At 39.9% G+C, this 25,831-nt stretch overlaps 1 non-coding gene across 1 annotated transcript; it reads left to right on the plus strand.

Annotated features, from left to right (window-relative positions):
• Nucleotides 1–5,421: 5,421 nt before the first annotated feature.
• Nucleotides 5,422–5,528, plus strand: LOC133807825 (small nucleolar RNA R71). The gene has a single exon (XR_009879715.1). It is a non-coding gene; the product is annotated as a small nucleolar RNA R71 (small nucleolar RNA).
• Nucleotides 5,529–25,831: the final 20,303 nt, after the last annotated feature.

Raw genomic sequence — 25,831 nt, forward strand, 5'->3', positions numbered from 1 at the left:
TTGGCAGTGGCCTCATCCCGGGTACTCCTCCGGGGCCTTGGCTGATTCGGCTGCGATGCTTGTTCCGCCCTTCTGGCGGTCGTGCTCCCACGGGGCCGTCCTCTAGGCCTCCGGGAGGTGCCTGGGCGTCAATGTTGCGAAAATTATAGCAATTAAAATACGCAAGTATACGTAGCCGCACAAGTAATATAATGGTAAATGAGTATCGTCTCCACAGGGATTTTAAACTAAATAAATGCAAAATCAACTAAAAACAATTCAAGAAGACAATAACCAATTCAAATGAATAAGGGGTAAATGAATCTGAAATGAAAAGTATATATGCAGAATTAATTAAACTAAAATAATGGAACCAAGAGAAATCAAGTCTGTGAGAAATTTATATGTGAACAAGTGATCTGGGTGGTTAATCCCCCTATAATTTCTTTCCAGTTGTTATAGCAATGCAAGAGCATAGCATTTGTCCTCCTGCGACCCTGCTAAATGCTGAAGCAATGATATAGCAACTCACCACTCCAGAAAAATAATGCCTCTGCCCAGACTCCTTTGCTCAGCCTACTCCCAGTTTTACCAACTCCTGGCTGACCTGTTTCTTTATTCTTTTTTTTTTTTTTTTCAAGGGGTAATACACCCCAAACTTAGTTACATACATTATTTATTTACAAACTGTCTATTGCACTCATGGGTTGCCCAAGTGTGACACAAGAAATGCAGGGCAACCCATAGTCTTTCTCCTTCAAGCATCCTTCAGATTGACGGAGGTCTTTTCTCTGTCGACCTCCCCACCCCAGTAGTGCTTCAGCCTTTGCCCATTAACTTTGAACTCCCTCCCGGACTGATCTTCTCGAACTAAAACAGCTCCAAAAGGGTAGACTTCAGTCACTGTGAAGGGACCCGACCAACGAGATTTTAGCTTGCCAGGAAACAGTTTCAACCTGGAATTAAACAACAAGACCTTCTGGTTCTTCTCAAACACCCGCTCCTTAATTCTTTGATCATGCCACTTCTTTGTTTTCTCTTTATACAGCTTGGCGTTTTCATAGGCAAACAACCGCATCTCGTCCAGTTCATTCAGCTGCAGTTTTCTTGCTTCTCCAGCAACTACAAGATCCAAATTTAACTTCTTCAATGCCCAAAATGCCTTATGTTCTAACTCCACAGGAAGATGGCACGCCTTCCCGAAGACTAAGTGATAAGGTGACATGCCTAGAGGAGTCTTAAAAGCTGTCCTGTATGCCCAAATCGCATCATCTAGCCGCTGTGACCAGTCCTTGCGGCTTGGGTTCACCACATTTTGTTTACAAAGTGGGTTCCCTCATCACTGATCAACGCCCTTGGAGTCCCAAACCTTGTAAACACATGCTTATGCAAAAACTTCATCACTACCTTAGCATCATTTGTGGGGCTAGCCACTGCCTCTACCCATTTTGACACGTAGTCAACAGCCACCAGAATGTATAAGTTCCCAAAGGACTGTGGGAATGGCCCCATGAAATCGATTCCCCGGACGTCAAATAGTTCTACCTCCAAAATACAGTTCAACGGCATCTCATTCCTTACTAAAATGTTGCCTACACGTTGGCAGCGGTCACACTTCTTAGCGAACTCATGAGCGTCTTTAAAAATGGATGGCCAATAATATCCGGATTGGAACACTTTAGCTGCTGTCCGCTGTCCACCAAAATGGCCACCATATGGGGCTGAATGGCAGTGCTCTAAGATGCTGGACACTTCATTTTCAGGCACACAACGCCTCATTATCTGTTCGGGACACTGCTTGTAAAGATACGGTTCATCCCAGTAATAAAATCTGATGTCATGAAGAAACTTTTTCAGTTGCTGTTTGTTGAAGTCAAGTGGCTGTACTCCACTTACTAAATAATTCACCACATCCGCGTACCATGGGACACTTTCCTGGTCTAAAACTAGCAGCTGCTCATCTGGAAAGGAGTCTTGAATCTGTGTTTCTGCCTCACTGGTGATGCTGCTGTGATTTCTGGTTTCCAGCCTTGACAAGTGATCTGCCACCTGGTTTTCAGTACCTTTCCTATCACGTATTTCCAGATCAAATTCTTGCAGTAGCAAGACCCAGCGGATTAGCCTTGGTTTAGACTCCTTCTTGGCTATTAAGTATTTGATTGCTGAATGGTCAGTGAAAACAATAACCTTTGTACCCACTAGATAAGATCTGAATTTCTCAAAAGCGAAGACCACAGCCAGCAGCTCTTTCTCGGTGGTGGAGTAATTTGTCTGAGCATCAACCAGCGTTTTACTTGCATAATAGATGGAATGAAAGATTTTTCCTCTCCGCTATCCAAGGACTGCTCCAATAGCAAAATCGCTGGCGTCGCACATGAGTTCAAAGGGCAAAGACCAGTCGGGTGCTACAATTACTGGGGCTGTTATGAGAGCTGTTTTTAACTTTAAAAATGCTTCTTGGCACTCAGCAGTAAAGTCAAATGTGTGGTTTTGTTCCAGCAAGGTACACAAAGGGTTAGACACCTTAGAAAAGTCTTTAATGAAGCGCCTGTAAAATCCAGCATGTCCAAGAAAACTCCTTATTCCTTTCACTGTAGTAGGGGCTGGTAACTTCTCAATGACTTCTAGCTTTGCCTTGTATACTTCGATCCCCTTTCTAGAAACTTTGTGGCCCAACACGATACCCTCTTGTACCATAAAATGGCACTTTTCCCAATTTAGTACCAAATGGGTCTCTTCACATCTTGTTAGAACCTTCTCTAAATTCGCCAAACAGCCTGCAAAAGAGTCGCCATAGACTGAAAAATCGTCCATAAAAATCTCCAAAATATTTTCTGCCATGTCTGAGAAGATTGCCATCATGCACCTTTGAAAGGTGGCTGGTGCGTTGCACAAACCGAAAGGCATCCGTCTAAAAGCGAACGTCCCATAGGGGCAGGTGAACGTGGTTTTCTCTTGGTCTTCCGGGGCTATAGAAATCTGATTATAGCCAGAGTAACCGTCAAGAAAGCAGAATAATTCTTTCCCAGCCAAGCGATCCAACATCTGATCAATGAACGGCAATGGGAAATGGTCCTTCCTTGTAGCTTTATTTAATTTTCTGTAATCCATGCATACCCTCCATCCAGTCACTGTGCGAGTAGGAATCAATTCGTTGTTGTCATTTGTCACCACTGTAACCCCTCCTTTCTTAGGAACGCACTGGACTGGGCTAACCCATGAACTATCGGAAATCGGATAAATAATGCCATAGTCAAGCCACTTGATAACTTCTTTTCTGACTACATCTTTCATCACTGGATTTAATCTTCTCTGCTGCTCCACAGAAGTGCTACAATCAGATTCCAGCAAAATTTTATGCATGCACAAAGCTGGGCTGATCCCTTGTATATCGGCCATAGTCCAACCAATAGCCTTCTTATGTTGTCTCAGTAACTCCAGCAAAGACCCCTCAGCATTACCTTCTAAACAGGAAGAAATTATCACTGGCAGAGTGTCATTGTCTCCCAAATAAACATATTTCAAATGGCTGGGCAGCGGCTTTAATTCCAGTTGAGGTGGCTCTTGGATGGACGGTTTTGGTGGCTGGAAATGTTTTTCAGGCAAGTTCAAAGCTTCGAAAAAATTATTGAATTTTCTGGCTGGTTTGCAAGAATCCACCCAAGTAACTTGCGGTTCTTCTTCACTGCTAGAATCATCATAATCTTCAAAAATCTGGGTGCCCATTTCAGCCTTATCAACCCTCTTATTAAATCTCTCAGCCACAAGCGTCTCAATCACATCAATACTAGAGCATTCTTCTATTTCGTCAGGAAACTTCATTGCCTTGAACACACTGAAAGTAACTTGCTGATCATTAACTCTCATAGTGAGTTCCCCATTCTGCACATCAATTAAAGTACGCCCTGTAGCAAGGAACGGCCGCCCCAATATAATTGGCACTTCTCTGTCAGCTTCATAATCCAAGATAATAAAGTCGGCTGGGAAAATAAATTTTTCAACCTGCACTAAAACATCCTCAATTTTCCCTTCAGGATGGGCCATAGATCTATCCGCCAGCTGCAATGTAACAGTTGTAGGCCTCGCTTCACCAATACCAAGCTTCTTAAAAATTGACATCGGCATAAGATTAATACTGGCGCCCAAATCACACAACGCCCTTCCAACATCCCGTCCCCCAATAGAACAAGGGATCGTAAAACTGCCAGGGTCATTCAATTTTGGAGGGATTTTACTCTTCAACATAGCGCTGCAACCCTCTGTAAGAGCAACAGTTTCGAACTCCCCCAGCCTTCTCTTTTTCGTCAAAATATCTTTTAAAAATTTGACGTAGTTTGGCATTTGTTCCAAGGCTTCCACCAAGGGAATGTTAATATGGAGCTGTTTTAACACATCCAGAAACTTCCTGAACTGCCCATCTTGCTGCTGTTTGCGAAATCGCTGAGGAAATGGTAGGGACTGTTTTGGTATAGACTTTACTGGAACAGATTGCTGACCCGATGCTGTATCAACTGGGCCAGTTTCAGTAACTTCTTTTGCTGGTTTTTTACTAGATTCTCTTTCAGTTTGGATTGAAGTGGGCTCCCCACTGCCCTTTATTTTCTCCTCAGAATTTTCCAGAATTTTTCCACTCCTTAGATTGATAGCCTTGCAATGTTCCTTCCCATCTCTCCTTGGATTCTCCGTGTCACTAGGCAAAGAACCTTGAGGCCTATTTTTTAATTCATTGGCTAATTGCCCCAGCTGCATTTCAAGGTTTCGAAGAGATGCTGCCTGACTCTGTATCATTGCATCATTCTTGGCCATATAATCCCTCATTAAACTCTCCAAAGAATTGGATTGAGAGTTTTGAGGGTGTTGTGGTTGCGAAGTCCTTGGCTGCTGAGAAAAACCTGGTGGATAAGCTTGCTTTCCTGGTGCTGGTGCGTTGCTGGAACTTGCTCCTTGACCCCCCCCCCCCCCCCCCCCCCCCAAGATAGATTCGGATGCTGCCTCCAAGCTGGGTTATACGAATTTGAGTATGGGCCACTGTTTCGGTTAAAATTCTGGTTTCCTACATAACAAACTGCTGCTGGGTTAGAAGGGCAATTTTCAAACATGTGCCCATCTCCACAATATACATAGGAAATGTCTCCACTTTGAATAGCAGCAGCTGGCTGAATGTTGTTCCCCAAACTCAGATTTTTCAAAATATTAGTCATGGAGGCCATTTGGGCTGTCAAAGCTGTTACTGCATCTACTTCAAGAACCCCCGCCACTTTTCTACTTTGCGGAGCTCTTGTGTTGGACCATTGATAATTGTTGCTTGCAATTCTCTCCAAAATTTCGAATGCTTCATTATAAGACTTGGACAAGATAGCACCATTGGCCGAGGCATCTAACACCATTCTAGAAGCTACATTGAGGCCATTATAGAAGGTCTCCGTCTGTATATAGTGCGGGATGCCGTGGTGTGGACACTTCTGCAAAAGCTCCTTAAATCTATCCCATGCATCACTGGTTGATTCATCTTCAAGCTGCTGGAAAGACATAATTTCACTTCTGAATTTTGCATTTCTGGTGGGAGGGAAATATTTGCGCAAAAACTTTTCAGCAAGATCATTCCAATTTGTGACGGAATCAGGAGGCAAAGTGTTGAGCCATGATCTAGCTCGGTCTCTTAACGAGAATGGAAATAGCTTCAGCCTTAACGCTTCTTCACTCACTCCTTGAAGCTTAAAGGAATCGCTCACCTCCAAGAATGAACGGAGGTGGAGATGAGGATCCTCCGTTGGCATCCCGCTGAACTACCCCACGGTTTGGAGCATTTGAAACATCACTGGCTTGAGCTCGAATTGCGCTGCTTGTATTTCTGGCCTCACAATGCCTGGATTTAGCTCATTAAACATGGGGGCAGCGTATTCCCGTATTGCTCTGGCTCTGTCATCCGCCAAAACAATGGGATTAGTAACTTGCTGGCCATCCCCTTCATCATCAACACGTTCAGCCATAGTGCCTCGGCTTTTAGCCTTTTGATCATTTCTCCTTTTTCTGAAAGTTCGTTCGATCTCGGGGTCAATAGCAGCAAGTTCAAAGTCTTCTTGTTTGTTCATACACTAGAGAACCTGAAACTAAACAGCCAGAACAAACAGATTTAAAAACAACAGAAATAAATTGCAAATTAGTTGATAAAACAGAATTTAATTCTAAATCCCCGGCAACGGCGCCAAAAACTTGTTGCGAAAATTATAGCAATTAAAATACGCAAGTATACGTAGCCGCACAAGTAATATAATGGTAAATGAGTATCGTCTCCACAGGGATTTTAAACTAAATAAATGCAAAATCAACTAAAAACAATTCAAGAAGACAATAACCAATTCAAAGGAATAATGGGTAAATGAATCTGAAATGAAAAGTATATATGCAGAATTAATTAAACTAAAATAATGGAACCAAGAGAAATCAAGTCTGTGAGAAATTTATATGTGAACAAGTGATCTGGGTGGTTAATCCCCCTATAATTTCTTTCCAGTTGTTATAGCATAAGATCAGCAATGGCTCAGCAATTACATCAGAGTTAACAGATTTCCAAAAACACCCAGTAAGTTTTTTCCAAAACCCACTATATATTGTCTACAACCCCCTCAACACATTCCTGCATTAAACCAGATTGTAAACAGTCTATTAAGCATCAAATCTTGTGTTATACAAGGCAGCAAAATATCCCTATTTCACCACTAAAATTTACCTACAAATAGGCAAGTTTCTTGCATCAATTAAATGGGTTCAGCTAGCTTAAGTTTTTCCAAACTTAGATCTAGCTCAGTAATTGTTAATTATGGCCAGTAAATAACAATCAATAGCATTAATCACATTTAATTGAACAAAGATACAACTACTTCAACCATGCATCAAAAGATTCATTCATAATATAGGGTTCATAACCACCCAAATCCTTAGAGTATTAGTTCATGTCTGAAATAAAAAGTACAAAACCAGTAGCAAATATAGTATCCATAGAGTTGTTCACAGTTGAAATGGAGAGAAAAATTAATACAAAATTAAAAGGAAGAAGGAAAGAGTAGAATGAATTGATGAGCTCAAGTCCTCCTAAGTGTCTGCCGTGGTCCTCTTCCCTTTTTGGTATTTTCTCTCTGTTTTTCTTCAGCTCCTCCTGTACTATTTTTCTCTCTTCCAAAATGGTGATAATAATCTCCTCAGAATAATTGGTACCCTTCTGTTGCGGCTGCCCCCTCTTTTTAGGGTACTTTCCTTTACCCTAATAGGAAAGTCAATTCTCACCTTGTCCTCCAAGTGCCACATCACCTAGCTGACTTAAGTTATTAAAATTCTAGCCACATAGATGCTGATTTCACTCATTAAGCCCAGCTGTCTTCTAGCCACGTCACCTGCCTGATTCCTTGAATTGCTGTGGTGATGCTACAGCATTGAAGCAGCAACATGCCCCTTTCAGAATTTGTTTTTCTCCTTGCTTCCAGCAGTTCCCTTTCACATATTTTGTAAGCTTCCTTTCCTGATTAATACAACACAGTAATTTACATAAAAACACTGAAAAATATTACAATACAAACCTAACTCTTACCCAGACTCACTACCTAGAATAACACACTAAAACTGACAAAATTACATGAAATAAGGACTCATTACTCTTTTTAATTTTGAAAAGCAAGTTCAAAGATTATAAAAATAACTCTAAATCCTAGAGTTATCAGTCAACTGCATGTTTGGCTAATTCTTCATTGCGTTTTGTCGCCTCTGCCAATTGTTTGCGCAATTGACGATTTTCAAGTTCCATGATAGGAACATATCTTTCAGGGTTTTAGTGTAAATCCTCGTCAGGCCTGGGATCAGGTGGCCCACGAGAATTGGATGAATCACTCCTCTCTTTAGGATCCGAGTCCACCATGGGCTGCTTTCCAGGTCATTGGGGATATTCCTCAGTACAAGGAGTCTATTCCTTGGGTATCTGGGGCAATGGTCACCCACCAGTACTGGGGTTGCTTGCAGCGGTCATTGAAGATTTAGGAAGTTTTCTGATTAAACAGGCTCACGTCTTGTTTAATGGCTCTCAATGAAAGCACCAAATTGTTGATGTTGTTTTTTCGTCAACATAGAAATAAAGAGCAATTAAACAAATTACCAGAGGAAACAAACAATAATAGACACGATTTTTAGGTGGTTCAGCAATTAAAATCTGCCTAGTCCGCGAGTCGGTGTTATTCACTTTATGGAATTCTCTCAAAGCTTTCCAGAAGCAATTTTACAAAGCCTTCCCAATACAAATTTCTTCGTCCTTACAAATGAATTGCTCCACACTATTTATAGAGTGGTTTACCGAATATTTCCCCTCATATTTAGAGGAGTTATTATACAAATCTATTAAATAAATGCAATTAAATGCATATAGTTACTACGTACGCGTATAAATCCCATGATATTTAGGATTTAACAACAAATTAAAACCAATCCCATAAACATAGGGATTTTATAACGATAAAGATGTTCACACTCATCTCGTGACCTTGAGGATTCAATTCACATGCCTTCAAGACCGACCAACCATCACGACCTCGCTACCTCGGTTCTCCTTGACTTTTAACAAGTAACATTGTTCAGATCATCCTTTTCGAGCTCACAATGCCCGAGCTCGAACCGTCTTGTTTGATGGCAGGAAATGAATCAGGGAATTTATACAAGTGTTGAACCACTGTCATTGTAGCCATCCTTTCGAGCTTGACACATATTCTCGGAACTCCTCTGAGACCACGTAGTTTCCGCTCACCAATTTCGATGTTGTCGCACTTACTGCACAACGAGACTGTTCTTGATATTTTCATTAAAGCCAATTATGACGAACCTGCTTATTTTGAGATCAAAATTTCTATTCTTGAAATTTGGGTGTAACAATTATAAAAGTAATTAAATAAATAAATATTGAATTACAAATTTATTAATTTACCATTAAAGTTTATTATTTTAAAACTTATTTTATAAAAAAATATTGATAATGTTTTATAATTGTTAAATTATTATTTTAATTTATACTTTATAAATTTTTAATTAAAAAATTTAATCACACTAACTTTAAAACTATGTTGTAATATTTAGTTTTTCTAAATCTACAAAAATTTCGGCAACATAATGGTTGTAATCTAACCTATCCCAAAATTTAAAATTTGCATAAAAACATATAAACCAGTCTCAGAGCATACATAAATTTTAATACAATCATTTAAATTGACAAATAAACAACAACAACAAAATTATAAACATATTCTCAAATCAACATATTATTTATCTAATCTAACATATATAAAAAAAAAAACATAAAATAAACATCTAATGTGCATTTATCTAACCTATAGCATATAATACCCAATACAATGAAATATCACCTAAATTAGTCTTTTTTTTATAACCTAATATTTAATTTTACTATAATAAAATATTAAACAACTATGAAACTTCTTTATGTCAAATTAACTTTTTTACTATCAAAATTAAACTAAATTAGCATATACATTAATCTATGAAAAAAAAATCACCAACATAACAAAATCAACATTTCCTTATAAAAACAGATACACATAAACACATTCACATTAATTTATATACGCATACATATATATAAAAATAAATATATACATATACATATATAACCCAAAAAAAATAAAGTAAAGATAAAATAAAAATGCATATATACCTCTATTAATTGTCCAACTCTCTCTAAATGCAAATCTGAAATTAAAAAAAAAATTAATACTAACCATATTAATCAATTAGATAATTACCAAACAAATGATCAATTACCAAAATATAAAATCAATGCCCAATAGGAAGAGGATGATCCAACCAACGTAGAGGCACCACACTCACAATCCTTGCAAAATCTGAAAATACTAAAAAAACTATCATAAACCATTTTTACCATATACAAAAATCAAATAAATATTAACAAAAAAATACATTTTTATGAACAAAATAGAAAATAAAGAGTGATAAATACACATACCTGAAGATATGGGGCCAAAAATTGGCTTGAAAATCGCGTAAAGAGCGCTGGGGGCCGAAGTGCAGGAAAATGGCCTCTGGTTTTTCAATTTCTGAGAAAATGGGGGAAAGAAAGGGGCTCGGGCTGGGGTTAATGATGATGGAATCTATAGTGACGACACATCATCGCTATAGGTAATGACAAGTCGTCGCTAAACCCAAACACACTGTTTCACTAAAACGGTGAGACCCTACAGCGACGACATGTCGTCGCTGTAGGATAGTGAATAGTACATGAATCCCTGCGTGTGCTACGTGTCACGGGCCGCCAACTTTGGTACTCAAATTGACGGAATGTGCGGCACTTGTTAGCGCTCTTAGCTAGCAAGTCAACCTAGAATTCACACTTGCGGCAAGCAAACTCAATGGTTAGCCACGTTACAAGTCTCACAAGTAAGGGCAATTATGAAGCGGGAGGAAGCATGAGGCAAGCTTCCAGAGACAACATCCCACACAACAATCAGAGCATACAACACAGTCAAGTGGCACGCAATGGCCCAACGAAGGTAACAAATAAGCAACACATAGACCGTAAAGAAAGCATACACAAAGGGACATGGCAAAGCATCATTTTATTCATATAAGGCCTTGATAGGGCAACGGAGTACACAGCTTAAGCCCCTATCTGCTGGTGGCCATGGTGCTTCCTTAAGTCACCAGGTCACCTCCCCCTAAGGAGCTTTCTAAGGAAATGAAGTCTTCCCAGGAACATATATGATTTTTTTCTGGGAGACATACACATAATTACAAAAGTGCCATCCCCTACCCATGAGGTTACTTGGTGCAAGACTTCACTAATGATCAAGCACCAAGGCATGCTCATATCTACAAAATGGCCCCCTAGAGGTGTGTCATGACGCAGCACGTCACACTCTACCCTACTTAAACCTTCGGCATCCTCGACGAACCTGCCCCTTGCTGATCTTCAATCTTCTGCGTATGCTTGTGCAAGTCCTCCGCCCTTTCCCAGCAAATTTCTTCATCTCTGAGCTCTTTCCACTTCACCAGAAACTCTTTCTTCTTATTTCTATCCATGACCACAGTCCTCTCTGCTAGGATTTCTTCAGGTTGTCTGCTGCTTCGTGGTTTGATGCTGACTCCTTCTCTAGTAGACTGGATGCACGCTGGATCTTCTGGATCTTCGTGATACGACTTGAGGTTGCTAACGTGCAAGACCGGGTGTATCTTCATCCATTATGGTAAGCTGACTTTGTAGGAGGTCAAGCCCACTTTCGAGATGACTGGAACAGGACCCTCGTATTTGCAGACGAGTCTGATGTCCTTATTCCCTCAGAATCTCAGTTGTTCGGGCCTCAGCTTGATCATCACTAAGTCGCCTGCTTTGAATCCCAGCGGTCATCTCTTCTGATCTGCCCACTTCTTCATTCTCTTTGATGCCTTCTCTAGATAGGCTCGGGAAATCTCGGTGGGTTTCTTCCAGTCTTTCGTGAAATTAAAGGCTCTCGGATTTCTTCCTCGATACTCATCCACTGTGTGGGGTAACAGCGGTTGCTGACCGTTAACAACTTCAAAAGCACTCTTGTTTGATGAAGAACTCTTCTAAGAGTTGAAACAAAATTGAGCTACAAATAGTAGTTGCGGCCAATTCTTTTGGTTGGCACTGACGAAATGCCGCAAGTACTCTTCCAGCATACCATTGAATCTTTCAGTCTGTCCGTCTGTTTGAGGATGGTAGCTTGAGGACATATTTAGTTGTGACCACAAAAGGTTGAATAACTCAGACCAAAAGGTCCCTGTGAATCTTCCCTCACGATCACTAACTATATTTTGGGGTACTCCTCAATACTTAACTACATACTTGAAGAAAAGTCTCGCTGTCTCTTCTGCCGAGCAATATTTTGACACTGTTATGAAGGTTGCATACTTTGAAAATCTGTCCACGATCACTAAGATCGCACTCAAGTCTCCTCTCTTCGGTAAACTAGTAATGAAGTCAAGCGACACACTCTCCCATGGTCTACTTGGGACTAACAAAGGTTCCAACAACCCTGGCGTCTTGTGTCTCTCCACTTTGTCTTGCTGGAAGTTGAGACAGGTCTTGGTATACTCCACGATATCGTCGCACATTTGTGGCCAGTAGTACCCCTGCTTCAATAGGGCATGAGTCCTCTGCCACCCTGGATGACCCGCCCACAAGGTGTCGTGACACTCACTCATTAGTGTCCTCTGCAAATCTCCCATCTTTGGAACATATAAGCGGCCACCCTTGGCCCACAAAAGATCATCTTCTACCCAAAATTGGCAAGTCTTCCCCTCATTTGCGAGATTCATGATGGTCTTCACCACCGGATCTTTCATCAGGTTCTCCTTAATGCACTCTTGGATTGGAGTGGTCACCATGCTAGCTGACATATTTGCTAGCAATTGTAGAGCCGCTAACTCAGCTTTGCGACTCAGGGCATCAGCTGCCTGGTTTAGACGGCCCGCCTTGTGTTCAAAATGAAAGTCGAATTCTGCTATGAACTCCTGCCATCGTGCTTGTTTAGGGGTAAGCTTTGGCTGGGTGAGGAAATGACTCACCGCGGCATTATTTGTCTTCACCACAAACTTCGACCCCAACAAGTAGTGCATCCACACTCGTAGACAATGAATCACTGCGATAAGCTCCTTCTCTTATGCAGTGTACTGCCTCTCTACCTTCGTAAGTTTGCGGCTTTCATAAGCTACGGGGTGGCCCTCTTGTACAAGTACACCTCCTAAAGCGTAATCAGACACGTCTGTCTGCACTTCGAAGGGCCTACCGACATCTGGTAAGGCGAGGACAGGATCTTGCATCATGGCTTCCTTCAGACTCTTAAATGCTTCGACACACCTATCGGTCCACGTCCAAGTTACACCCTTCTTCAACAACTCGGTCAAGGGTGCCGCCCTTCTTGAATAGCCCTCCACAAATCTTCGATAATAGTTGGCTAAACCAAGGAAAAAGCGTAATTCCTTCAAATTGGTGGGGGCCTTCCCTTCTTGAATGGCCCGCACCTTCTCTAGATCCATGCGGATCCGACCACGTTCTACTATGTGGCCTAGGAACTTGATTCTCTCTTGTGGGAAGGAGCACTTTTCTCGCTTCACATAGAGTTGGTTCTCTCTCAGTTTTTGAAACACTTGAGATAAGTGTCGTTGATGTTCTTCTATTGTGGAGCTATAGACCACAATGTCATCCAAGTAGACTACCATGAACTTGTCTAGGTATTCCTGGAAAACTTGGTTCATCAACGTATAGAATGTGACTGGTGTGTTTGTCAACCCAAACGGCATGACTCGGAACTCGTATGCTCCATATTGAGTCACACAAGTTGTCTTCGGCTCATCCTCTTTTGCTATCCGCACTTGATAGTAGCCTGATCTCAAGTCCAGTTTCATAAAGACTTTCGCTCCACTCAAGTGGTCGAATAAGTCAGCGATCAAGGGGATGGGGTACGTATTATGCACTGTCACCTTATTGAGAGCCCGATAATCAATACATAGTCTCAAGCTCCCATCGTACTTCTTCTGAAATAGCACGGGTGCACCATATGGTGCCTTCGATGGTCTGATGAAGCCTGCCTTTAGTAAATCCTTCAACTGCTTCCTTAGTTCTGCTAGTTCAGGGGGTGCCATCCTATAGGCCGCCTTTGCAGGTGGTTTGGCTCCTAGCACCAGCTCAATCTGGTGATCAATCCCTCTTCTAGGTGGTAAGGCTCTGGGGAGTTGATCTGGCATAACATCCCCATACTTCTTCAAGACCATTCAAATTTCTGGTGGGATGACTTCATCCACCGTATCCTCGTATATTGTGGGTAGGATAATATACATGGGCTCTTGTCTTCTCATGCCCTTCTTCAATTGTAAGGCTGACAGTAACTTGGTTTCTAGGGCTGCTCTACTTTAGCAGGCACCACTGCAGGTGTCTCCCCCATTATGAGTAAGCTTCTCGTAGCTGGGATGGGAATGGCTCCCTTTTCCGTAAAGAATTCCATACCCAATATCACATCAAATTCTTCCATTTGCACGACCACCAAGTCAGTCTGCCCCTCCCACGAGCTGATCTTCATGTTCACCTTTTTAGCCACGCCGGTTGTGGCCAAGGCTTCTGAGTTAACCGCTTTCATTCAGCCATGGTCCTTCTCCCATTTCAGTCCCAGACGTTTAGCTTCGATCTCCAAAATGAAGTTGTGAGTGGTGTCCGTGTCGATCATCACACTTCCGGCCATTTTACCGTTTAGAGTGGCGTCCACATACATTAGTCCCTTTCCGGGGGTCTTCTTCACTTTCGCACCGTGTTTCTTGAGAGCATTCAGCATCCGGAGGGCACCCATGTGCGTATACTCCTCCTTCTCCTCTTCGTTGGTTTGTTCCCCTTGGGCAAATGAGGCCTGGAGGGCACTCATCTTGGATTTGTGAGGACACTCTGTCAACTTATGAGGTCCGGTACAGATCCAACATGTAAGAGGCTTCTTGAACTTGGGGTTACTACCTTTGCTAGGAGAGTTAGACTCCACACTCCTTTTCTCTCCTCCCCCACTCTTGCTCTGCCAAGACTTCCCAAACTTTTTACTCCCAACATTATTTCCACTAGTCGACAGATTGGTCTTCTTGGATTGAATGTTCCTTGATGAGTAATCAGTCAGTCGTTCGGCAGCAGCTTGAGCAGTGGCTAGGTCATCCACTCTTTGTCTCTCGAGCTCTTGCTTTGCCCAAGGCTTCAGCCCTTCTAAAAACGCGAAGAGTTTGTCCACTTTGGACAAGTCTTTGATATCCAGCATTAACCTAGAGAATTTCTTCACGTATTCTTGGATTGTTCCAGTGTGCTTCAGCTCTCTCAACTGGGGTCGAGCTATGTAGGCAACATTTTCAGAGAGAAACTGCGTCTTCAGATCTTCCCATGTTGTTATGGTGCATCTGCCGTTCTGAATATCGTTGTACTTCGTTCTCCACCACACTTTGGCATATGCAGACAAATACATCGTTGCCATGGCGACCTTGCCATCTTCTGATTCAGCTCTCACGGCTCTGAAGTAATGCTCCATATCAAAGAGGAAGTTCTCTAAGTCCTTCGCGTCTTTAGCCCCACCGTAGGGCCTTGGATCAGGGACTTTTACTCTCCCATATTCCATGCCAATGGGTCCAGTTGCAGGCTAATTCCCAACCGCCCTCATGGTGAGGTTCATCTTGGTGTTCATCTCCAACATTTCATCCTTCAATGCCTTAACTGACCCCCTACAATTCTCTACGAGGTCATTTAATGCTTCTTGTAGGTCCTTCACCACTCGTTCCACTGCCTCAATACGTTCCTCCCTCTGAGGACTATTGGATGTGCTTGAACGGTTTTCTCTCCGCTCGATTGCAGTTATGCAGGCTAGTAGATTGGTCGTATCCCGCTCCAACACAGCCACGCGGTTTTGTGCGTTAGTCGTCTCCAGTTCTAACCTGAGAGAGCTAAGATCCCTGACCATTTCGTCCAGGCCATCTAGCTCTCCAACGCGCCTCTCTAGCGCTTCAATCCTTTGAGTGTTGCTCACCATTCTGCAAGGTCCCCAATCTTTCTCAAACTTAGCTCTGATACCAACTGTCACGGGCCGCCAACTTCGGTACTCGAATTAACGGAACGTGTGGCACTTGTTAGCGCTCTTAGCTAGCAAGTCAGCCTAGAATTCACACCTGCGGTAAGCAAACTCAAGGGTTAGCCATGTTATAAGTCTCACACAAGTAAGGGCAATTATGAAGCAGGAGCAAGCACAAGGCAAGCTTCCAAAGACAACATCTGTAACACCCTGGTTACCCCAGAACCGTTACGGTGAACCGAAAATTTGACCCGCTACCTGAGTCCTTTGGTTAAAAACATGTTCTAAATGTTATTAACAGGCTAAGGTGGAAAAACAACAAAAAGGAAATGATATAATTTATTTAATACATAAAACTGTTCATGGGCCCACAAGAACATTTACAAGTTATTTACAACTCAAAAAGGTCATTATTGTTTCAAAATTACAAACCCGCCAACATAAGCGGCAAAAATAGGGCAAACCCCCTAGTTCCTCTGAGAACTCCTTGGTCGTGGTGGTCAAGCGGCCGCATATGTACACATCACCACCTAAGCTCTCCACTCAAGGCTGGGTGAGCTTTTCTTTCCCTTTACCTGCACCACATAGCACCCATGAGCCAAAGCCCAGCAAGAAAACACAGTATTGTATATAAACGTTATCAAATGATTATCATTATAATCACACATAGCTTATAGCTCTTAAACAGATGAGTGAATATCACTTGAGGTTCTAGAAAACCATACTGAGTGACTGACAAGCAAGTCACTAATTTAAACAGAAGAGTGGCTGCTAGGTAAGCCACTAGCCTTAAACAGATGAGAGACTGATAGGTAAGTCTCTAACTTAACAGATGAGTGACTGATGGGTAAGCCACACAAGCGCTTATAGTATTCATCGAACTTGAGGTCAGTCTGGCATTAATGCTCTTTGAGTCATCCAATGTAGATGTCGATTAGATCTAATCTTTATTGGCTTGCGTTGAACACGCTAAGGCCATCCTGACTTATGAGTCAGCACTATGTGACCAGTGCCCAGTACCACTGCCGAACTTGACTAATGAGTCACAGCTTCACAGTTGATACTGATACCTTTGCCAATTTTGACTAATGAACCAGTACCATGCACAAGTGAGCAAGATTTGCAAAGCATTCAATAATCAATCCATGTCCACATTTACACAATCAACATGCCTCAAGAATAATCATGCATGTCACATATGGGGTGCAGTTTTCTTACCTCTGATTCGAGCTAGAATGAATAGAAGAACGACCCTTGAGAATGGTCAAGCTTTTAGTCCTTTAGCAGTCACCTTCATAACACATTATAGGATACCATCAATAAAATGATAATCAAGGGTTCCCAAACCAAGATCTAGCCTCCGAGACATCAATCCCCACTAATCCGAGTAGTAGGAGTGATCCCGAGGCCTAAAACCATGTTCCCGGGGCCAAAACACTCAAACGGGCTCAACCCGGCTCAAGGGCTGCAGCCCTGGCACCTTGGACCGTGGCCCTCAGCCATCACTGAAGCAAGGGCCGCGGTGCCCAACATCAAGGGCCGCGGCACCCAGCAAAGGCAAAACCTCCCACCTGCTTCTTCGAGCTAGGGCCGCGGCTCTCCAAGAACAGGGTCGCGGCACCCAACCCAGAACACGCCCAAACTCATTCTCCAACATCCCAAAGCCTCCAAAATCATGCCTAAACATTACCAAATCATCAAATTAAAGTTTCCAAGCTTCCCAGTGCTCCAAAACCATCAAAACCCAAGGCTCAATCGAGCCAAAAACTCAACGATTCACAAAAGCCAATTCTAACCTTAGAAACTCAAAACTTTAAACTTAGATTACCTTCGATTGGATTGTTTCTCATCAAATCCTTTAGTCAAGAAGCTTATAATATTTCCTAGGATCGCTATGCCTCGATCCTCCCCTGATTCCGACTCCTAGAACTCAAGATATCTCCAAAAACGCTTCGAACGGTGAAAATGAGCTAACGGGGAAGAACGAGAGGTTTTCCAACGTATGTTCTATCTGACAAGCTACTTCAAGCTTAAGTAACCTCAAATAAAACCTAGTGCTCGGGGTCCCAAAAACACTCCCGGTGATATTATAGTCAAAACTTCCAGAATTTCACCCTGATCTCAATAACTCCCAATTTATCATCAAATAAACATTTTTACTACCCAATAATTGACCCCATTATGACAAAACCACTAATCCATTAAATAGGACCGTCTCATGCCAAATAACTCGAATATATCTCCATAATAATGGAATCTCATTCACAAATCACAATATGCACCCAAATACACAAATTTACCCACAATGGGCCAAATTATCAAAACATCATATTATAATATAATTCACATAAACATGCATATATTCATTTAATGACATAATTAAACAGTTATGGCCCTCCCAGCCTACTAATCCAGCCACTAAACCACATCAGAGAATTCGGGGCATTACAACATCCCACACAACAATCAAAGCATACAACACAGTCAAGTGGCACGCAATGGCCCAACGAAGGTAACAAACAAGCAACACATAGACCGTAAAGAAAGCATACACAAAGGGACATGGCAAAGCATCATTTTATTCATATAAGGCCTTGATAGGGCAAGGGAGTACACAACTTAAGCCCCTATCTGCTGGTGGCCATGGTGCTTCCTTAAGTCACCAAGTCACCTCACCCTAAGGAGCTTTCTAAGGAAATGAAGTCTTCCCAGGAACATATATGATTTTTGTGTGGGAGACATATGCATAATTACAAAAGTGCCATCCCCTACCCATGAGGTTACTTGGTGCAAGACTTGACTAATGATCAAGCACCAAGGCATTCTCGTATCTACAAAATGGCCCCCTGGAAGTGTGTCATGACGCAGCACGTCACACTACGCGTCTACTCTATAGCGACGACATGTCATCACTATAGGTAGTGAAATTTGACTAAATTTTTTTGGCGGTTCACGTTCCCACGTTTTATTTTGGGTCCTATTGCGACATCTACTCTACATCGATGACATATCGTCGCTATAGGCAGTGAAATTTGACTAAAAAAATTTGGCGGTTCACGTTCCCACATTTTATTTTGGGTCCTATTGCGACGACATGTTGTCACTGTAGAGTACAAAATAACTGACCACTGGATGAAATTGGGCTCTATAGCAACGACATGTCGTTGCTATAGGGATTGAAAAATAGGCAATCGACCCTTGGTAGTTAAGTTCCCTCCCTATCCTACTACGACGATATGTCATCGCTCTAGAATAACACATTTCCCTCTCTCTTTTTCCACGATGACTCTACAGCGACGACATGTCGCGCCGTAGAGTCACTTCCCACTTGTGTATGCTCGTGTATTGTTGTCGTCGCTGTAGGGATCAAGAATTTGGAGGGTATGTTCGTGTATTGTTGACGATCCTACAACGACGTTGTAGCATGTTTTTTTAATAATTTAAGAAAAAATAATTTTTCGTGGATTTTGCCTACATACAAGGACGACTTTGGAGTCGTCGCAATAGATGTCGTTGTTATAGTCTTTTTCTTGTAGTGATTGTTTGGATCCAAGCCATTGATGTATTTTTGTGATTTTTATTTGTATATAAATATACATATATATGGCTAATATTCTAATTTAGGATTGTTTATGGTTATGGTTAATCTGAAATGAGATTGTTTATGGTGATTTTGATATGAAATTAGTTTAGTTTTGATTTTTTTTTATAGGATTGGCTATTGATTTTTAGAGTTAAAATATATTTAGAAAGTCTAAGTTTGTTTTTTTTATATATATATTTAATTTGATCTTTACTCTAAAATCTAAGGTATGCATAATGTTAACTTTGGGTTTAGTGATTTTTAATGTCATTATGTGAAAATGTTAGGTTTATTAGAAATTATTGGTGAATTTTAAATTTGTTTTTTGTTTCTTTTTTCTTCTTCAAAAATATTGGATAGATTGGTTTTGGCTTGGAGGCTTGATTGTGGACTTGGACAACTTTTGGAGATTAGTTTTAATTTTATGAGGAAATTACATTTTATATGAGATTTTTAATAGAGTGTGCAAAAATATGGCTTTTTTTCAAAAAAAAAAAAAAAAGTTAATCTATGGCTTTTTTTTTAAGAATTTTCACTTTTATGGGTTTATTTTCTCATATTTTTGTATTAAAGTTTATTTGTGCCATAATTTTACTCTTAATCAAGTTTTATTAATTTGAAAGGGGATGTTTGTAATTTGATTATTATTTTTTTAGCATATTTGTTTTTTATATTGTTTCTATATTACTAATTTTATATTAAATTTTTCTTTGGTTGTTTTGCAAATTTTTTTTGTAATATGAATTGTTTTTAAAATTATTGTTGATTTATTATAAACATTTTTTTTTAGATTGTACATTTCTTTTTTCAAATCCTGGGTAAGGTAACCAGTTACTTGATTGATATTTGATAGTTATGTAAAAAAATCCTAGAGCTAGGTTAAATAACATGTACCAGGAGGGGTAACCAGTTATCTTGAGAGGAGTAACTTTCTGCCACAAGGGGGGTAACCAGTCATCATAAGAGATGTGACGAGTTACTCATATTAAATATGAAAAGAAACATCAAATTTGAAGGAAAAAGAGAAAGAACACTTCATTAAAAAAGGAAGAAGAAGTAACTATGATTTTAGTAACATAGGTGTTATATTATTTTATAATATAATGTAATATTATATTATATTATAATATAATATAATGTTTTAGATTAAATAAATGTGACAAAGAGTGTCACATATTGTAACATATAATAGAGAGTTACAATATTTAGATGTATGAGAAATATCCAAATATGTAACATATTTGGTGTTACAAATTCAGCTACAAATTTGTAACTTCCAAATATTACCCTTTATTGTGTAAATTTGGTGTTACACAATATAGAGATGAATTTCATAAAGCCATATGTGAAATGGTTGTTAGAGATATGATTTTAACCCCAATAATGTGTTTTGGGGGTTAGAAAATCATTTGGGAGGGTTTGGAACCATTTGGAAAAACAGCACATTTTCAAGTGCTGAAATTGGCAGTGGTCGTGGCCACAGAATGTTGGTGGCCACGGCCACTGATGTCCCTGGCCGCAGCCACAAGTGTATTTCTAACCAATTTTTCAATTTTTTTAATCTTTGTTGAACGGCTCAAAAAACCCAAATAACTCCCAGATCTCTTTTTTAATTCCATAATAAATCATTGGTAACAGCCATGGGGTTTGGTGGAATTTGAAATTCAAAGGGTGTCTCTAAACTCTATAAATAGGAGCCTATAGCTCACTTGAAAGACACAATTTTTCTATCCATTAGAGCACTTGGCTAGAAACACCTTGAGGCTTGATAATTCCATAATGCATTTCCTATAATCTGTGAGAGATCCCTTGGTGCTTGAGTTAAGGGGGAAATAAGCTTTTGGACAAAGGTTTCAAACCTTGTTCAAGTTGGTGATCCCCAACACTCTTCATTTTGGTAGTGTGAGTGAGAGTTGTTTATCTTTTGTTTATTGTTCCTTTCTTTTATTCTATTGCTTTTCATATTTATATTCTTCTTCTCTATTTACTTGCATTTCTTGTTCAAGAGTTGTAATCTTTTCTTTTCTTTTGTTTCAAACACTTTACTTTATTTGTAATATTTTGCTTAGAGTTGTATTTCACTATTCTCTTCTTCTTCTTCTTCTTTTGTTCATTTGTATTTTCAATTATAGAGTTGTAACACTTTATTTAATCAATCCTTGTCTATTGTAATATTTTTGCATGGAGTTGTAATTTTTCTTACCATTTCCATTGAGACAAATACATATTTTCCTAACATTCAAAAGCTTACCCTTGTTTGTTTCAATGGAAGGTGAAACCATCAAGATAATGAATCAAGACCTAGTGAGGTTGGATAGGTTTGATGGGTCCAATTTCACTAGGTGGCAAGACAAGGTGAGATTCCTTTTGACCACTCTCAAAATCGCCTACATTCTATAATCCACTCTAGAACCTCTCCCAACGCCATCCGACAAGGACACTCCCGAGGAGGTGCAGAAAATAAGGAAGAGGGGGGAGGACAATCTCCTTTGTAGGGGTCATAACCTCAACGCTCTTTCCGATAAGTTCTATGATCTCTACACCAAGACCAAATCAGCCAAGGAGATATGAGATGCACTTGAGACAAAGTTCAAGGCGGAAGAGGAAGGTACCAAAAAGTTTTTGATATCTCAATACTTTGATTTCAAATTTTTTGGTGATAAACCTATTCTTCCTCAAATAAATGAATTGCAAATAATTGTTAACAAACTAAAAGTTTTAAAGATTGAGCTTCCCGAGGCCTTTCAAGTTAATGCTATAGTGGATAAATTACCACAAACTTGGAAGAGCTATAGAAAAAGAATCATTCATAAAAATGAGGATTATTCTTTGGAGGAAATCCAAAAACATATTCGAATCAAGGAGGAATCGATATCTAGAGATAAACTTGTGGAGGGGTCTAATGGAGAGACTTCCAAAGCAAATGCGGTGTCACAACCAAAACATCCCAAAAACAAAGGGAAAAAGAGTAACAAGAAACATTTGGGTCCAAAAACCAACCCAGACAAGTTTAAGGGCGAGAAATATCCTTGCTTTATGTGTGGGAAAAAGGGCCACTATGCTAGAGAGTGTAGGCATAGAAAAGACCAACAAGGACCTAAGGTGAATGCAACTCAAAAGGAAAACATAGTTGCTACCCTTAGTGAGGTGAATGCGGTCCAAGGCAAGGTGAAAGGATTGTGGTATGTACATGTGTCACCGTTCATGTCACCTATGACAAGTCATTTTTCAAGACCTTTGAAGAGTCAAAGGGCAACCATGAGATTCAAATGGGCAATGAGGGCAAATCCAAGGTACTTGGCAAAGGTACCATTGAAGTCTTTTTCACCTCCGGCAAGAAAGTTACATTAGTGAATGTACTTTATGTTCCTGAAATGAGTAGAAACTTGGTAAGTGGTGATTTGCTTGGCAAGCCCAGCATTAAAGTCATTTTTGAGTCCGATAAACTTATACTTACCAAATCAAATGTATTTTTGGGAAAGGGGTACTCTTGTGAGGGTATGGTTAAATTGTGCACCAATGACGTAACTTTCAGTGTTATCAATAAAAAAATGATAATTCTGCCTATATTGTTGAGTATGACTCTTTATTTTTGTGGCATCTTAGACTATCGCATATAGATTTTTCAACCATGAAAAAAGTAGTAAAATGTGGTATGATTGCATACAATATTAAAAACTATGGTAAATGTGAAACATGTGTTAAGGAAAAAATGATTAAGAAACCATTTCCTAGTGTAGAAAGATCATCTAATTTACTAGATTTAATCCATAGTGATCTTTGTGAATTAAATGGTGTTTTAACTAGAGGTGGTAAAATGTATTTTCTTGCATTTATAGATGATTTTAGTAGATATACCTATGTGTTTCTTTTTAAGCATAAAGATGAACCTTTTGATGCTTTTAAATTATATAAATTTGAAGTTGAAAATCAACTAAATAAAAAGATTAAGGTGCTAAGAAGTGATAGAGGGGGAGAGTACTCCTCTAATGAATTCAATACATTTTGTGAAGAAAATTGTATAATTCATGAGTGCACCGCACCTTATACACCACAACACAATGGTGTTGCCAAAAAGAAAAATAGGACTTATCTAGAGATGATAAATTCTATGTTGGTGTTTTCTAAGTTGAATTTCAATTTATGGGGTGAAGCGTTATTAACCACTTGTCACATTCTTAATCGAATACCGATGAAGAAAAATGAGATATCTCCATATGAGTTATGGAAAGGAAGAAAATCCAACATAGGGTACTTTAAAGTGTGGGGGTGTCTTGCATATTGCAAGAAAAACGAACCTAATAGAACAAAGTTAGGTTCAAGAGCCATAAAGTGTGCTTTTGTTGGTTATGCCAACAATAGTAAAGCTTATAGGCTATTAGATTTAGAGTCTAATATTGTGATTGAATCTAGAGAAGTTGAATTTTTTGAGAATATGTTATGTGACAACAATTCTCAAGATTCAACATCTGTAAAGGAGCATTTGTTATATGAGAACAATTCTCAAACTGCTACATCCAAAGTTGATTCTCAATAGAAGAATTCTCAAAAGAATGTAAAGCAACCCTTTGAACTTAGAAGAAGTCAAAGACTTAAAAAGGAGAAAAGTCTAGTAGTGGATGAGATAGATTCTCAACGAATTTCATTCTACATGGTAGAAGGAAATAGAGAGGAAGTCATTAGGAAAATCCATATTGTACTTCTCGTTGAGGTTGATCCTAAGACTTATAGAGAAGCTATGCAATCGAGAGATAGTGCATTTTGGAAAGAAGCCATCAATGATGAGATGGATTCCATTCTTTCCAACAACACTTGGGAATTGGTATATCTCCCACCGGGGTCTAAGCCAATTGGGTGTAAGTGGGTATTTAGGAGAAAATACGACACTGACGGCACTATCCCAACCTTTAAAGCTAGATTAGTAGCAAAAGGGTTTAGGCAAAAAGAGAGTATCGATTATTTCAATACTCATGCGCCTGTTTCAAGAACAACTTCTATAAGAATTTTGTTTGCTTTAGCTTCTATACACAACTTGTATGTTCATCAAATGGATGTCAAAACGACATTCCTTAATGGTGACCTCAATGAGGAGGTCTATATGGAACAACTCGAAGGGTTTGTCCTACCAAATTATGAACATAAAGTATGTAGACTTGTAAAATCCTTATATGGATTGATACAAGCTCCCAAGCAATGGCATGAGAAATTTGATCAAGCCATCATGTCTAATGGGTTTAAACATAATAATGGACACAAGTGTCTGTATTCCAAAACTTGTAATGGATATGTGATCATTGTTTGCTTATATGTGGATGACATGCTTATTCTAAGTGATAGCATGAAAGGGATGGAAGAATCGAAGAGGTTTCTATCATCAACCTTCAAGATGAAAGATCTTGGAGAAGTTGACACCATACTTGGTATCAAAGTAAAGAAACATAGTAGGGGTTTTGCGTTGGGTCAAGCCCACTATGTTGAGAAAGTATTGAACAAATTTAACCATCTCAAGGTTAAAGATGCCAATACTCCATTCGATCATAGTGTAAAACTATAGAAGAATGCAGGAAGAGCGGTGGCACAATTGGAGTACGCTAGTGCTATAGGGAGTCTAATGTATGCTGCCCAATGTACTAGACCTGACATAGCAATTGCGGTAAGTAAACTTAGTAGGTTTACAAGTAATCCAAGTGTGGATCACTGGAAGGCGATTGGAAGAGTCCTAAGTTATCTCAAGAGAACCAAAGGACTATGCATTCATTACTCCAAATATCCTTCAGTCTTAGAAGGATATGCAGATGCAAGCTGGATATCCAATCTTGGGGACAACTTATCCACAACTGGTTGGGTATTTACACTTGGTGGGGGTGCAATTTCTTGGGGTTCCAAGAAACAAAGCTATATATCTCATTCCACTATGGAAGCAGAGTTTATAGCTCTGGCTGCTACCGGCAAAGAAGCCGAATGGTTAAGGGATCTGTTGATAGAGATACCCCTAATCAAAGAGAATGTATCCACTATATTGATACATTGTGATAGCCAAGCGACATTGGCTAGAGCATACAACAGAGTGTATAATGGGAAGTCTGGACATATTAGTCTAAGACATGGATATGTAAGAGAATTGATTCAAAGAGGAGTCATCTCAATATCCTATGTGAGAACAAGTGAAAATCTGGCGGATCCTTTTCACTAAGCCACTAACGAGGGATTTATTGGCTACATCATCTCGAAGGATGGGACTTAAACTCCCTAAAGAGATTCACGATTGATGGCAACCTATCTTAACACTAGTTATTCAACTAGTGTTAGGTTCAATAGGTAACAACAAGTCAATCAAGTGAATATTGGTTGTACTCAAAAGAAGTCTCATCTGAGATATTGAGTACTTGTGAATTACCAAGTTGAGGGTTAAAACCAAAAGGTTTTTTAATAGAATTCAGTCTTGTGAAGACAAGTATTTTTGGTAACAAAATACTGTAAGAATTCTACCTATATGGACCTAGGGGTGGTGTCGCCTCTCATGAGAATTGGGAGTATTCTGAAGAATGTCCATGAATGGAAAGTGCACATGGCCATTGATTGTGCAAAGCGAGACATAGAGGTCTCAAGTGAACATCGCAAAGGTGTGTATGTTATCACCGATTTGTTATCATGA

Source organism: Humulus lupulus, chromosome X, assembly GCF_963169125.1.
Source record: "Humulus lupulus chromosome X, drHumLupu1.1, whole genome shotgun sequence".
NCBI classification, from domain to species: domain Eukaryota; kingdom Viridiplantae; phylum Streptophyta; class Magnoliopsida; order Rosales; family Cannabaceae; genus Humulus; species Humulus lupulus.